General features: G+C 34.2%; 1 protein-coding gene across 3 annotated transcripts in view; it reads right to left on the bottom strand.

The window, feature by feature from the left end:
* Nucleotides 1-16,049, bottom strand: part of NGR-A1 (neuropeptide receptor A1) — a 143,232-nt gene extending 127,183 nt beyond the window's left edge. For all 3 annotated transcript variants that reach the window (XM_073087834.1, XM_073087833.1, XM_073087835.1), the window contains exon 1: nucleotides 15,815-16,049. The gene's annotated coding sequence lies outside the window, so the exon portion shown is untranslated. The remainder of the gene's footprint in view (nucleotides 1-15,814) is intronic.
* Between the last annotated feature and the right edge of the window lie 730 nt (nucleotides 16,050-16,779).

The following is a 16,779-nucleotide window of genomic DNA, read 5'->3' as shown; positions in this document are numbered from 1 at the left end:
GCAGAACGGTATAAATGCCGACTGATTTACTTATGAGGAGATCTTAATCCAACACATTGAAATTTTATTTTATTGGCAACTCATCTGTGATTACTTTAATGTAGAGTCAGCTAGAGATGGTTACAGAGGACTGTATACGGCATCGACCAATAACCATCATGTGGACTGCATTTTCGTTTGCCACTTCAATCTTGTTGAAATGAAGTACCCTTTAAAGGTGGTAGAACTCTTTGTGGTTCTCTTTGTGGACTCCGGCGGCACCATCGCCACACCAGTTTCTGCCTCATAACAGCAGTGTTGAGTGCTGCTGTGTTCTGCTTTGAAGGGTGTGGTAAGGGAGACATAGTTTTCCGAGGCATTCCAGCTTAGTGCTCAGGGGTAGCGGTGCCTGTGGCCGACTCTAGGTAGGAATATCTAATCCTATCTGGGGTTGATTACAGGTGGTCATGGGCGGCAGTAGCCACTTACCATCAGGTAGACTGCACGCTCGTCTGCTACTCCCGTATTATAAAAAAAAATGTTTTCAACAAGCACTAGTTGCAATTTCAACAAGTATTAGTTACAATTTCAACAAGTATTAGTAACAATGTCAACAAGTATTAGTTACAATTTGAACAAGTATTAGGTAGTTACAATTTCAACAAGTATTAGTTACAATTTCAACAAGTATTAGTAACAATTCAACAAGTATTAGTTAGAACTAGTACAAGCGAGTACCAGTTACGTAAGCAATATTTTTAAAGCGTTGATAAATTTTTAATTAGCTTGAAACAAAGTAAAATAACAAACGGTAATAAATTATCGCGCGGCTCATTTATCATGCATAGAGTGGTGAAGACAGAAAATAAATAGCGCTACCAGAAACGTTCATGTTTTACGAAAAGTAACTATAAGAATAATTAACGTATCCAAATATTGTTTTAATTACATTTTTTTATAGGAATAGCAGACGAGCATGCAGTCCACCTTATGGTAAATGACTATTGCCGCCCATGGACATCTGTAATCGACCCTAGATAGAACTAGATATACCTACCTGAGGTCAGCCACAGATGCACCGGTATACCTAAGTACTAAGCTGGAACGCCTCGAAAAGGTACGTCTCCCATTGTGTCATATCATATAATCCATATTAGTATAAATAATATACATTAATAGTATATGTATAAATCACCATAAACAGTACGAGTAAAATTTCCATTCCAACTTGGTCGTTACCTACTTCTCATATATTTACACGTAAGTACATTTTAAAACTTTTTTTTTAATTATAGTAACTGCGGGTTTCCGGGTCCCGACTTTCGAGCCTTGCTCCTTAGCATTACGTACTTAATATATCCCTCAGATTCAACAAAACCCTTTCAGGGATTTAAATGACACTCCGACCGCAACGGCAATACGCCTAATGGAAAGACTTATAAGACAGTTCGGGAGTTAAGCGGATAGTTCCCTAAGCCCCGCGTGCAAGTTGCCCTCGCACTGTCTCATGTGACAAGCGGTAGAACGGTGAGGCTCAGTCTATTAATAAGGGTGAATTTCTTGATTTTTTTAGGTTAATGTCATAAAACTAGTCAATTGTAACTCGTGACAGCTATTATATGTAAAAGCTTTTAATATCTACCTAAACAAAAAATATTAATCTGTGATCTATTAATTACTATAAAGTGATTTACTTCTTTCAATATTAACATTTCGATGAATTAATATGTAAAAGTTAATTTTGAAACGCACCAAATTTTATATAGAATATCATAGTCTATTTAATTAGTGTAGGCATCCATGTTTGTTTTACGTTCATACATAAAAATACATTAGTGGCATCAAAAGCGCGTGTTTAATAAAAGCGTATATAAATAGGTAGGTGTTTCAAATACGCAGAAATCTATTTGTTTAGGCGTTTAATTGTGATTAACGAGGTTTCTTGTGAATCTAGTTAATTAGTAAGGCGAGGCGCAAACATCTCGCACGTAAACAGAAGCTTTGTAACGTTCCCGGGAACAATGGGTTGATTTGCTAAGAGTATGTTGTCATGATGATTTATCTTACGTATACGTCTTTTAGACGGAATAAACAAAAAACGTTTACGATACCTTACTAAGAAAAACAATAAGGATATATCGAAAAAGATATTTGTAAAATAGCGGTCTTTGAAAATAGGGCAGAATTACGATATAAGTCGAAACAAGGAAATTAATATTTATGACCTGGAAAATTATCTCATGATTAACCTGCCCTTATTTGATCGACATAAAACAAACGCTTAATTCCCAATTTCAAGTGAAGAGGATCTTAAATGTCCTTGAAATACATGGATGAGTAGTCTTTCGATTTTTGTTGTCCTTACGTATCAATCGGAAATTCCAGACCTAGGGAATAAGGAACATGAAATGCTTTGTTCTTTTCGTAATCCTTACTATTCCTTACTCCTTACTAATATTATAAATGCGAAAGTAACTCTGTCTGTCTGTCTGTATGTCTCTTCTTCACGGCTAAACCACTGAACCGATTTTAATGAAATTCTGTACAAAGATAGTCTGAGACCGTAGAACGGACATAGGATAGTTTTTATCCCGGAAAACCCACGGGAACTAGGGATAGCGATCTAAGATCTATTAATCGGGGAATCGATCTTTTTGACCTAAAAAATCGATTATTTTAATCGGTCTCCAGTAATGGATCCCACCTCCGTTTGTGGGTCTTTGGCCATACTCTAAATAACCATAAGCTTAAAATCGAAAACTATACATTTGATCAATTGATGATCTTTAGCAAAGTTGTTGTCCAAGAGCCCACGAATGTTTGTGAGTTGGTAAGACCAATTTTCGACAGATGGCACCACTGTCATTCCAATGAAGGTACAAATTTTTTGTTTTATGTATATCATATTATGTCTTTAAAATGCGGGCGAAGCTGCGGGTACCACTAGTTATTATATAAAATATACCTTATACAAATTACCTAAACTTAACAGGCTATATTGCTTACAAGATTGGTTTTATATTAAAGATGATAAAATTGTTAAAATTCAAAATTTCATTAATTTCCCATACAAATAATATACTTCTTATTAAAATTGCTTCCATTACAAAGGCACTTCAGTAAAAATAGTTTAGAACAATAAAGAAAATCACGTTAAAACTCTCCAAAAACTAATTATGGGAGGTACACAGTCCCTCTTAGCTTATTATTTTTGTACAGATAAATTATGTATTTTCAACTATAAGATGTTTTCTAATTTAGTCATGATTACATTTAAAGTTACATACGGCATCTATATCAATAAGAATACTCTTATATTCTCTCCGCAATATTATTTTTAGAAATAATTACGTCGTCGAATACTAATTACACAGACTGAAATTAAGTATTGAGCAGTAATAATATAGTGACAGTGTATAACGACACCGAACCGAAAGGTTTTCTAGAAAAGAGAACCTAATTAACTAATGACCAAATAGTTTGAATCTGGGAAGAGGCTTCAGTTCTCGCAAAGTAATGAATAGGTATCGACGACATTTACACTAAAATATAATAAAGTTCTTCTATAATAAGTTTTAACTTTTTTTGGGAACAGAATAACTAACATGTCTATATTTAAAACGCAGTAGCAATCTCTCAATTTTAAAATGAACCAAATACAAGTACCTTAATAAAAGATCACCGACAAATACAGTTTTATGGAATAAGTTTCGTGAAACGAGTCCTTAAGAAGATTTATAGCCGCACATTTACCAATAAGTCGCCCCCCTCAACCGTTACTCTATATTTCAAATATGGAACCACTTACGGTTGCATAATGTCTTCAAGTTATGATGAATACCGTCCCGAATGCAACGTCATAAAGATATTTTTATTTGCGGAGTGTGTTGCCACTTCACCGAGGTCGTCGATCCCAAATTATATGCAAAGTGAAATACCCAATAAAAGACGTAATAACGTTTTAAACTTGTGATGACCTACATTAATAAGTTGTTTATATTCATGACATATTCACGATAATACTGTAATAAAATTTACTTCTTATTAGGTGAATAATAATCCGGCGAATACTGCTCACGTTTTCATTCCAATTGTAATAAAAGTACAAGGCTGGGTGTAAACAATACCTTTCATGCAGTTACGCGTTTTCCATATTCACTTCACCGGCAATAATTTAAACTTTAAAGAGTATATTTTGTTCCATTAATAATAATAGGTAAGTTTTATTTTTATAAAATTAAATTTTCCCGCAGCGACACCTATACTAATAATCAAAACCGTTAAATTATAGAGTCGGATATTTACCACCTTCAAATATCATAAAATTAACTTTTATTTGCACTTGTATTTAATTCTTCAGATACTTTACAAGATTTATGCTTTTTTAAATAGTTCAATTTTAATTTAGTTAATCATACATTTAATACACATATGAAATACTAATAAACCGTCATAGCGCGTGGAATTGTGGGTTGGTGTGGATGATATTTCAGACATTAACGCAGCTTGTGTGAAATTGGAGTGGATTCAACTTTCCGCTTCAGTGAATCACATGCAATACATCAGCGACATGTCACTTATAGTGTCGGCGACATGACAGGTATTACGTCCAACGGACCATGTTGTAAGCTTCGTATTTTGAGGTAAATCCTAATAAATATAGATTAACATATTTTAAATCATGTCAAACATGTAAACATGTAAAGTAACACTTATAGCGCTTTTAAAGACACGCGCGTTGACGCCTGTACGCAGGTACCATCCGCACGTATGCGACTATTCGTTTTCTACGCACACGCATGGGTCGCGAAGAGACTGTAGCAAGTTAGTTCATATTTAATTGTGGGTGCGCGTGCGGGCGTAAACACGCGCGACAGGAGTTACGACTTTAAGTTACAACTTAAAACCTTTATTTTGTGAAGAACTTTCCGACCTAGCTATGTTAAGAGCACTTTTATGCCACATAATTTTGAACTCAAAATTTCGTTCCGATTTTAATGAAAAGGTCATTTGACTTGTGCAAATTAATTTTGATAATTAATATTGACTAAGTAATATTGAGTAAGTAATTCAACACATTTTAATTGAATTTTGTATCAATTCGGGAGCTAACACTTCACAATGTCAAGTTTTCTTAAAATCCAAATTGAAATAACACAACCAGATTTTTCTCCTCTTGTAAATCCTCACCTTACCCTTTAATTATAAAAATCGAGAATCTTTAAATTACAGTGTGAACAAATAAAATGAAGAGGTAAAATAATGGTAACATAAAATATAATTAAAAAGTCTTTCCATGCGATTGTCGACTTAATGGGACTTAGTTTATAAAATAGAAGAGTAAAATATTTTAAACCCTTGCGATTGTGAAATAGATGCATTATTGTATAAGGAAAGTAGATAGATACTAGAAACAGATACTTTTTTTAATTCTTTCAATTTCTATCCAATGGAAAGTAAGTAGGGATTTTTTTTGGTGATTTTAGATTTAAAGTTCAAAAAGGCTTTATTTTTCCTCGATATCCCTTCTCACACGACATCCTTCTATATTTAGAGTCAAAAACGTTGCCACAGTGACAATCACAGTTTTTTTTTTTATGATAATATAGGAGTAGCAGACGAGCATGCAGTACACCTGATGGTAAGTGGCTAGTGCCGCCCATGGACATCTGTAATCAACCCCAGATAGGATTAGATATACCTACCTGAGGTCGGCCACAGATGCGCTTCTACCCCTGAGGACTAAGCTGGAATGCCTCGGAAAAGTATCTCTCCCATACCACACCCTTCAAAACGGAACACAGCAGCGCTTAAAACTGATGTTATTAGGCAGAAATAGGTGTGGCGGTGGTGCCGCCGGAGTCGAACCACAAAGGGTTCTACCACCTTTCAAACGTAGCTTACACCGGAATATTTTAAATATTTTAGTAAAACAAAATCATCTACGCAAATTACATTTTCAAAATAAAACGCGTGATAGAAATATAATATGAGTAATCCATCTAAAGTTTCACATTTTCTGTTAATGTTTATCTCATTCAACGATCAACGATGTTTGTTTACGTAAAGTAAGGATATATTCTCAATACCTATTATAAATAACATGTTCTTTCAAAGTATATCCTTCTTTTGTTTTCAAATTCCGTCGAATAATTGGAGCCAAAGAAAGATCGAATACGGGCAATTATGTATCGTTGATACTAAACAAAATGTGACAAGACGTTGTCGAAGGTCGAGCTTTGCCCTTTAGCAAAATATACATGTTATTCAATACTTTGATCTCCTTAAATATTTTAGCCGACTTTTATGTTCATATTATTATGATTTCATGTAACGAATCTTAATTACCTTAACTTGATATTATAAGCTTATGTTGTTTCTTCGTCGTCTTCCACCCAATATTTTCCCCACTTTTGCCCACTTTTACGCTGATATCCGTACTCTCTTCTCATAGGGAGAGAGAGAACTCTCAAGTTTAGTTTTGGTTTCCTCGTGATGTTTACTTTACCATTACAGTAATTGAAAATTAGTCTCAAACACGTTTATAATTTAAAAAAATCTTTGGTGCGTATGCCTGTGGTTTAAACCTAGGATCTCTCGATAACGAGGCCAAGTCTTCAACTACTAGGCTATATACAATACCTAAAATAAATTTGTTTTTAAGATAAGAGTAAAATCTTATTAAAAAGAAAACGCAAAGTTTGTAATCATTCGTAAATGTACTTAATGATAAAACCATTACATGTCAGTAGCACATGTGACGTGCGGCGGGCGGCGGCGGCGGCGGCGGGCGGCGCAGGGCGGTGTAGCGGCGTTCGTTAATTACCATTATACACCCGATTGTTTGCGGGCGGGGGCGGCAAAATTGATCCGTGCGATATTTGCTTTGTAAACCATTTGTACTTTCAAATGAGCCACAAATCATATTTCTTACTTTAATTAAAGTTATAATAACCCTTTCCAAAAAAAAAAAAAATGTGTTATTCCGAAGTACCTATGATCTTTTAAATAATTCCGGTGGAGTTGAAATGTAAGTGCTTTCGTTTTCAGGATCACTTCATCTTTTATATAAAAGTTTAACCCTTGTCTTCTTATAGCCTTACGTAGGCTTCGAATATATTTATCACTCAGTTGACCGCACACGATCTTTCTTCGGAGACTCTCCACAATACTCACTGTACCTTTACCACAACATGAATAAAGAAAACCCTAAATACTCGTCGAATCGCGGAATAATCCAATTCATTTTACGGGCCATTTGTTTCATTGTTATTGTGCGAACTAACGACCTCGTTCTTCTGAGGGATTGATGGAAGCTTCGCAGGGTGGACTTATGGCGTCGCAAATAGATAAAAGTACCTATAATTATTTGAGGTAGTAGAATATTTTTGTTAATCTGTTAAAATTCAAGAGTTACGGTTAAGAGAGCGCTTGTTAATTACACAACAACTAGGTTAAAAAAATGGCGTAACCCGCCTCCTGAAGGTCCACATTGTATCTTTATATACAGGGTGAATTTTTAAAACGGGCCTTCAGGGCCAAATCCGAAACTATAAGGATTAGCGAAAAATGCTGAGGGGAGTTACGAGGCCAATTTTGATAAAAACTAAAACTGCATCATTACTTTTTTAAAATAACTTTTTCCCTAGCCGGGAATCGAACGAGTTCATTTTGAAAAAAAATACACCCTCTATATTATTCCACTATCTGATAGTGTTGCTTATAAGGATCAAAATCTGGGAAGTAATAATAAATGACAAACTAAAGGAAAAGCCTCAATTTTAATAGATAATAGAAAATACATATTGTTTTATATTAATTTGGCAGTTAAGTTCCCGCCATTCATCAATTTAAACATTTCGCGTATTAACAATTTTTTGGCTCAATGTTTCAAATCATTCGAAATGGACGTTTTGTTCTTCAAGAATTTTATATTTTTATGTCCGACTTAGTTAAGGTTACTTTTAGGACCATTATAATAGATTTAACTTGCAATGGGCCGAGTTTCGTTTAATATAGATGTAAAATTGACAATTTGCGAGAATGTCTTTTTCGAGTCAAATCCGAGTGATAACTAAACAAAGAGATATAGAAAATTATATTTACTGTTGAAACGTAGTTATAAAAAACAAACAATAACAAATTACTATTTAATCACTTATCTATTTTTATTAAAAGATAAATCCTTAAAACGGCGGTAAACTTTAACTTGCCAAACTATTACTTACTCATACTAAGCCGTATGTCACGGTTATAACATCGAATAATTAGTTGATTAACCAACAAATTCTTCAATGGTATGACTTACGTATGTTTCTAAAGAATTACACATAAATCATTTGTTATGTCCTTAAGGATTAGTATGGCAATGTATGGAAAAATATGTATTTTCTTCAAAATTTTCCTTTTCCTTTAATTTGTCACATAACATTACTTCCCAGAATTTGATCCTTATAAGCGACACTATCAGACACATGGTGGAATAATATAGAGGGTGTATTTTTTTTAAAAATGAACTCGTTCGATTCCCGGCTAGGGAAAAAGATATTTTAAAAAAGTAATGATGCAGTTTTAGTTTTTATCAAAATCGGCCTCGTAACTCCTTTCAGCATTTTTCGCTAATCCTTATACTCGTAGTTTCGGATTTGGCCCTGAAGGCCCGTTTTAAAAATTCACCCTGTATACGTCGGAGGAAGGGTCGAATACGACATAGAAGTTATTTAATATAGCTAGACTTACTGTTTCTTTACTAAAGTAACAATAAGTCTAGCTATATTAAATAACTTCTATGTTGTATTCGACTCTTCCTCCAACATATAACATACATAATAGTTTTGATAAAAAATACTCACATGCATATTTTCATAGACTCCGCATAACCAAATTTCTATATAAATAAAATTGTCTATAAAAATGTTTAATTAAATAGGAAGCACGCTGTCGGATTTTATCATCACGCCGCTGCGTAAAAATGTTACTAATTAAATAATTGCGCACGTACGTGGTAATTACGCTTAGCGTAAGCATCTAATTCAGTAAGTAATCAAATGAGCCGCCTGTCGCTCCAAGTAATGGCCCATTACCCCAGTCACGCCCCATCTCTCAATATTATGCACGGTTTTGCTTTAACACCCAAGACGGAGTTGACACTGTTGTTAGAGCAATGTCTTTGACTTACACGAGTGTGTGTGTAGGTCGAATGATAATGTATTCGTGAATACATCCAGAGACATAATTATGTAGGTACCAAATTATAAACGTTAACTTAACTTTCTACATTGTAGTTGAAGTTTCAGTACTGAAAATTAAAATAACATTTTTATATTTTACCATATACATACATACATCAATTGGACATTGGAATGCTTCTAACCTAATTGTAGTCGTCTTAATGTGTTTTTGAATAATGTGCGTAATAAGTTTAAAATAATTACCTCTTTTTCAAACCATAATTTTATCCTAATTGCAAAGAAAACATAAAACCCACATTATATTTTTGCTGAATGATTTTTAATTGGAGCCATATGCTCAGTGACATTAAGTAGATTACGTACACATATGTTTCAAAACCCGATGACACGGATAAGCAACTCTTATTAATATAACATTCCTGTTGTGCACAAACAATGTGCCGTCAATGGGGATCGAGTTTCGAAGCCCCGAAGGGTCCGCGCACCGCCGCAATTAGTGGCGGCCGCGCTGGCGCCACACTGCCATCCTGTGACATATTATTTGATACATATAACAAACTCGTAACAAAAATCAACACACTTTTCTGGACTCACTTTCTACAATTAGGTGATATCGAGGAGATTAGGTGATATCGATAAATAAGATTTGTATTCGAATTTGATACGAGAAATCTCTTTATGCTTCTACATAAATATGTTTTCTCAATTGCATTAGGTACTTTCTTAACACTAACGTTGACAAACTTTAATGTAAATAAACTAACTTATAATGTAACGTAAAAGTTTATTGCAAAATATCAGATTTTACTTTTGAACAATGTTAACCCTAGAGTGCTCGCGCTATGAGCATTTTGCCGTCCGCGGTCAAAAAATCCTATTATAATAAATTCGGTGTATTTGTCGAAATCAAGCTTCCTAGTAGCTGCCCCCTCGTGTCTAACCTACTTATTTTAGAAATTAGAAGAAATTTAAGGCGCAGGCGACCGCAGGAGGATGCGGTTATTGTTGGTGTGTCGCGTTTGGCGGCAAATTGCTAACTGCGCGACTACTCACGTAAGTAAAATTAATGTGCCTGATCTTTTAGTATAGTTGAAATATTGTTATTTTTAGTTGTATATAATGTTATTTTGATGTAAACATCGTAACACCATTGATATTTATTGTGTTTTTGTGAATTATGGGCGATTTTCTATATTTTATTTTTTCTACTAACTAATATTTTATAGGTAAGTGACACCGGAAAACTACAAGAAAATGAAGAAGTAACACGCACAAATATATATCCTCGGGTAAAGAAGGTATATGCGCAGTATGTCTATCAAAAACAAAAAAAGAAGAACCAAAAAAGGGTCCAATAGATGCGGACAGATAGTGTGCAACGAACATTGTATGTGTATCTTTCCGGACTGTTTTGCTGAAGTACATACCGAAGATACAGGAAAACGTTTAATTTTGATATTTAGTTTCATTTTTTATGTGTTAAGGTAAAGATATTGCAAAAAGTTAAAAAAAGTACCCAAGATATACTAAAGCTTTTTTTTTAAATAATTACTAATTACAAACCTTTAGTAAATGATAATTTATGAAAGTCTATGTTTTATTCTATTCCTTTAAAATTATTAATGATTTATTTAACTAAAATTAGCAAAAATTAACATGTGCGGCAAAATGCTCACCACGCGAGCACTCACGTTTCATGGAAAGGCGCGACTACTCTAGGGTTAAGACAACTTATGGTTCAAATAACTAACAAATTAATGAAATGTACTCGTATTTCTTTTTGTAATTATCATTGCCTATGAAGTTTATAAATTTAATGACGTAGAAATTAAAATCTAAATAATCTTAAATCTCATTTGGAAAGTATAAAGTAGCGTTAAATTTTTCAAATATTTTACTATTTCAATTTCAAAATGATACCGTTAATGACGAGTGTATTACGGTGTCTTAGCGTTGCGGCGAACGTCGCCAGTTAGAGCTGGTCACGGCACTGGAGGCTACGCGCCGAATACTCACCCGCACTGTACAACATTTACTTTGTTATTTATGTTATTATATACCGTGTAAAATTATGTCATTTTGTCTTTTATATCTAACTACTAGCTGACCCGGCAAACGTTGTGTTGCCATATAAACCAAAAAAAAAGTTAAGGGTGAACAACCCTTATCTCTTAGGGGTATGAAAAATAGATAGTAGCCGATTCTCAGACCTACTGAATATGCATATAAAATTTGATGAAAATCGGTTAAGCCGTTTCAGAGGAGTACGGTAACTAACATTGTGACACGAGAATTTCATATATAAAATGATGAAAATAAGAACCCGCCTGTTTAAAATGTTAAATCTGTTAAGTCGTTTGAGCTGTAAGGAGCGGCGAGCCAAAGGATGATACCTACATATATCTACATCTACATACGCTCGAAAAACATTACCCTCCGCCGTCGGGTAAAAAGACCAAAACCTATACAATACGAAACTTACTTTAAATATATACTTATTACATTATTTTTTTTTTAACCTAATACTTGAGTTCGGTGCACCGAAGTGCTTAATTGAGCTTTATGAGTTCTCGTATTCTCTTGGTGATTTCGTGTTTATCACAAACCCTATAATTGTTTTAATTGTTATGTCAAATATTATAAGAGTTATAAGTATGAAACAGTCTTATAAAATATTTGTTTATAAGAACTTATTACTTTTAATAAAATATCACAGTTTCAGAAAACATTATAAACTTTGAAATTTGTATTATGGTTTTGTGCAATGCCATCGAGCTCATATTACGCAACATAAAAAACTCCGTGATGCCCAAAATATAACGAGCTCGGTGGTAACGCGTTTCATAATAAATACAAAGTTCCTATTTCATGTTATAATTGGTTTCAAGTAACTTTCTGATTTTATTAGGGAGCATACACAAACGGGGGATAAAAAATTAATGATTCAACATAGTGAGATATAGTTGACAAGAATTACAATTAACGTGTTCTCAGTACTTAGCTACTTCGCAGTAATCGTTATCGCGGTCTTAACAGTGTTTAACTAAATGTATATATCTTGAACTACGAATATGTTAACTTCAAACAAATGCCTTAAACGTGAAATCTTTCTCATCGCCCCATTACTGTTCTACTGCTAAGCATGGGTCTCCTTTCAAGTTAAGAGGAATTTAGGCCGTAGCCAACCGCGCTGGCAAAGTGTGGGTTAATAGAATTAACTCACCCTTCAGATTTTTTAAGTACTCACAGAAGTATTGATGATTTTCACGCGATGTTTTCCTTTAAGAAACTGTTTAATAATTTTCTAATACGTACAATGACGTATATAACTTGGAAAACGCACCTCCTCTTTTCTCGAACTGACATTGCATTGCTTGTTATTTTTTAAAATCTTTATGAGAAGTATTCTCTAGCCTAAACATAAATCACTTATGAGGCACGAAAATCACTCTTATAAAATGGCAAAAACCAAAATTCGACTCGGATAATACAAAAAATATGAGCAATACCTACCTATAGAAAAAGTATATCACAATTATTGAAAACTTCACAACTCATTAGCCCACCCAACGAGATGTTATTTACGTTGGATATTTTGATTAATTACCGATTGACACCTGACCGCGATACCTTCCGACGTGGTTATATGTATATAAGACTAAATAGTTAAAAAAAATCAACGGGTTGTACTCTCAGAATGCCAGCAGTAGTGAAAGCTTTCGAAACCTAACCTGAATAATAATAGTACATTACGATACGCGTGGCCAAAGTAGCCTATTTTTGCACGGCGTGAAGTTAGCGCCCGAGCGCAGCGAGGGTGCTAAACGCCGTGCAGACAATAGGCTACTTATGTCACAAGTATCGTATACTATTTTATAGCTCGTGTGACATAAACCCGCTAATACTTTTGAAGCAATATGAGATAAATTAATTAATAAAAATTAATAAATGATTGAAATTAAAATTATGAAAAATAAAAAAAAAGCAACGAAACACGTGACACTGCCACAACCATTAAAACTTGATGTGGAGAATTCTTGATTTAGAAAATTTAGTTATTAGTATGTATATAGTAGTTTTTGGCTTAAAAACTCATGTGATAAAGACAAATCTAACAGCACCCATTCGTCAAAATCCATGAAACCATTTAGGCTATATACATACAAATCTTTAAATGATAAGTGGCGTCTAGACTAAGGGTTCCACCTAAATCTATTATTAAAAAAAGTATTGTAAGCAATCACATAATTTACTAATACTAATGATAAAGTCCGCTCTGAAGTTGTCATACAATTTGCTATGGCGACACGATTCATTTCTATATTCAGAGCTACTAGCAGTTTTATGCGGACAATAACTTTGTAATGACTTCCAGATCAGCTACATTTAACATCGGCGATTCGCGTTTTGGCGATTACATCGATGCTACATCGCGATTTGGCGACCACAATCGACAAATCGCAACCTGAAAGTTACTATAAAAACCAAAGACTCGATTGCTTAGATTAAAATATAGCTAATGTTATTCCCGCAATGTAAATGAATCCAACGACACATAACAATATATCAAAATTCGTGAAATCGTTTTGCATGCCAAGGAATATGACATACATACTTACATACAAACATATAATCGAAAATCATTACCTTACTCAGTTGGGTCAAATAGCTTTTCTTCATTAACTCAATTATCCAGATTTTCGACAAACCGAATGCCGAACGACTACAAACAGTTCGCTTAATCGAGTTTCTACTAGAGTAGTATTATGGCTAATTATGATAACGATTCCTAATTTAAGCATGTCCTACTTTGACGAGCAGTGAAAATATACAATTAAAAGAAACAATAGAACTCGATACAGTTACACGTGCAGTGATGCGATTGTTTAGGATATAGGTGTACACATTGTCAAGAACGTAAATACACCCAAAATAAATTATTAACATAATAATTCCTTTAAATAAAGTAATCCTTATTAAGTTTTAATTATCAAATGACATTTAAAAGTATGAAACCTTCATAGCGATGTTTATTTTTTACAACTGTGAGGGTAGTCTATTGACATTCGCACGGTGTAAAAATCGGCTACTTTGGACACGGAAAAGCGTGGCTAAAATGCGGGTTTAGGTCACAGAGTGCTATAAAATATAATAAATAAAAAACAAAACCGACACCCATTTACATTTTTTTTTTTGCTGACATCGGTTGTCATCTAGACTTTTGCAGTTTGCTTTGACGTCTTACAAATTTCGATCAGGCCACGTGTCCTGACGCGAGTTTTACATTTTTACCCATCACAAAAAGTGCACAACGCCGCTAAAGAAGTTTCTCTTCAAAAACGTAAAGAAATGAATACGTTTAAAAAGAGTTCTGTAAATGAACTACTTTGAACAAAATATTTTTATTTGAATTTGACTGCGCCAATGGGAGTCAGTTTTCATCATTTTCTTCCAAAATATAGAAATTTAATTTACTGGACATAATTACACTTTGAAATATTTTATACTGAGTTGTACATACAATTATTATCTACATCGGTAAACATTTGCTCATCTCAATTATTTTTATCACGTGATCGTATTTTTATCAAGATCACGTGTGCTATCATCCTTCTTACCAACATAAGGGCACAAAATATATTAAAACTGTCAAAAATAGAATTCAATTCCACGACTAAATACAATGTATCAATCAAACAAAGTTGACACGTTTTTTTTTTTTTTTTTTTTATAATATAGGAGTAGCAGACGAGCATGCAGTCCACCTGATGGTAAGTGGCTACTGCCGCCCAAGACATCTGTAATACACCCCAGATAGGATTAGATATTCCTACCTGAGGTCGGCCACAGATGCGCCGCTAACCCTGAGGACTAAGCTGGAACGCCTCGGAAAAGTCTGTCTCCCTTACCACACCCTTCAAACCGGAACACAGCAGCGCCTAACACTGCTGTTATTAGGTAGAAATAGGTGTGGCGGTGGTGCCGCCGGAGTCGAACCACAAAGAGTTCTACCACCTTCAATAGGTGTGGCGGTCACGTGTTTTGGTTTCTTTTATTTCTATCTAAGTAAACAATGGAATAAGCTGAATCAAATAAAATTCAACGAAATTACCTTCCAATTGGATAAGTAAATTGAAAATACGTAATTTATCAGTTATTAAGCGTGCCTTTGATCACTCTTAACACGTTTATTGTTTGGAAGGAAAATCCCTCGATCGAATTTAATTTCCGTCATGGTAATTTCTTCATAAATCATTAATTGACTTCCGCATTTTTGAACCTCGCGCGACATCGCAAGTCAATAACAACAAAGGTTATTCATCGATTAATAATACCCGAAATTTATTGTATTATGTATGTAATTATTGAATTATTTGTTGGTTGATTCACAATATTAAACCTCAATTAATTCAAAATAATATTAATTTTTTTAGAGAAATACTACATAGAATATCATAAAATATGGATCTCTACAATATTCTGTCCTATTTTCACGTATTAAGGAATAAAAAATATTTTTGGACCTATATATTAAATGGCATCTGAACATGAATAAAAGTTAAAATTATAGAGAATAAATTGCAAAAAAATTCATAACTTACTTAAATATATGAAAAAAGATGATCAATTAAAAATATACTTACTTGATAACTTCATAAAACTTCTGCAATCGTGTCTCACAACACCTAAATTCTATTTCAAATAACACAACGTAAGGTTAAATATAGTCTATAACCAACGACACAAAGAGTAACTTTTGAAAAATCCGCACCAGTCGTGTTCGATACCGACGAGTAAAGTTTCGAGAGTACGTAGCGATGGAGCCGACTCACATCTACACCGAGCTAGCGCCGAGCGCGGACTGACGGCGGAGCGGACGTGTTGCCCGGCTGACGCGAATTGATGGCCCCTCGTAACTCCGTAGCACCGTAGCACGTAGCTCGTAGACCGCCTACGAGCCCGCTGTCAATCTTGATTTCTCCGCAATTGTTATGCGCGGTATTCTGTTCCTTTTACTTATAATTTACACTATTTGAATATCAATTTATGGGTCCTGTTTTAAATCGTTATTTTCTAAGATTAAATTAAAACCCCTAACAGTGTAGTTACTATTTTAAAATTATATTTATTTTTTGTTTGAAGGCGGAAAAACCCTCTGCGAAAAAACTTTCAACTCTGGCGGCACCACCACCAACCCTTTATTAATAACAGCAGTGTTCTGGTTTGAAGGGTGTGGTAAAGGAGACATACTTTTCCGAGACATTCCAGCGTAGTCCTCAGGGGCAACGGCGCATCTGTGGCCGACCTTAGCTAGGAATCAAATCTTATCAAGTCTATGGGCGGCAGTAGCCACTTACCATTTGGTAGATTATATGCTCGTCTGCAATTCCTACATAATAAAAAGTTACCATTTTAATTTGGGATTAAAATTATTTAACTTTTTTCAGGACAGTTAAGCAGTAAGGTAAGACAGAGTTTTGTGATTTCGTGATTAACTGTACTGTGACTAAATGTAGGCTAGAGTTTATTAATATTGTTAAAAGTTTTTGATCCAAATAGCCGGGAGCATAATTAACGGGAGTGTGATAAAACCGAAAACATCAAATTT

Source organism: Epargyreus clarus, unplaced genomic scaffold (assembly GCF_041222505.1).
Source record: "Epargyreus clarus isolate Ecla_fem2 unplaced genomic scaffold, WU_Ecla_fem_2.2 ptg000026l, whole genome shotgun sequence".
NCBI classification, from domain to species: domain Eukaryota; kingdom Metazoa; phylum Arthropoda; class Insecta; order Lepidoptera; family Hesperiidae; genus Epargyreus; species Epargyreus clarus.
This window is presented reverse-complemented; position numbering and strand designations above follow the sequence as displayed.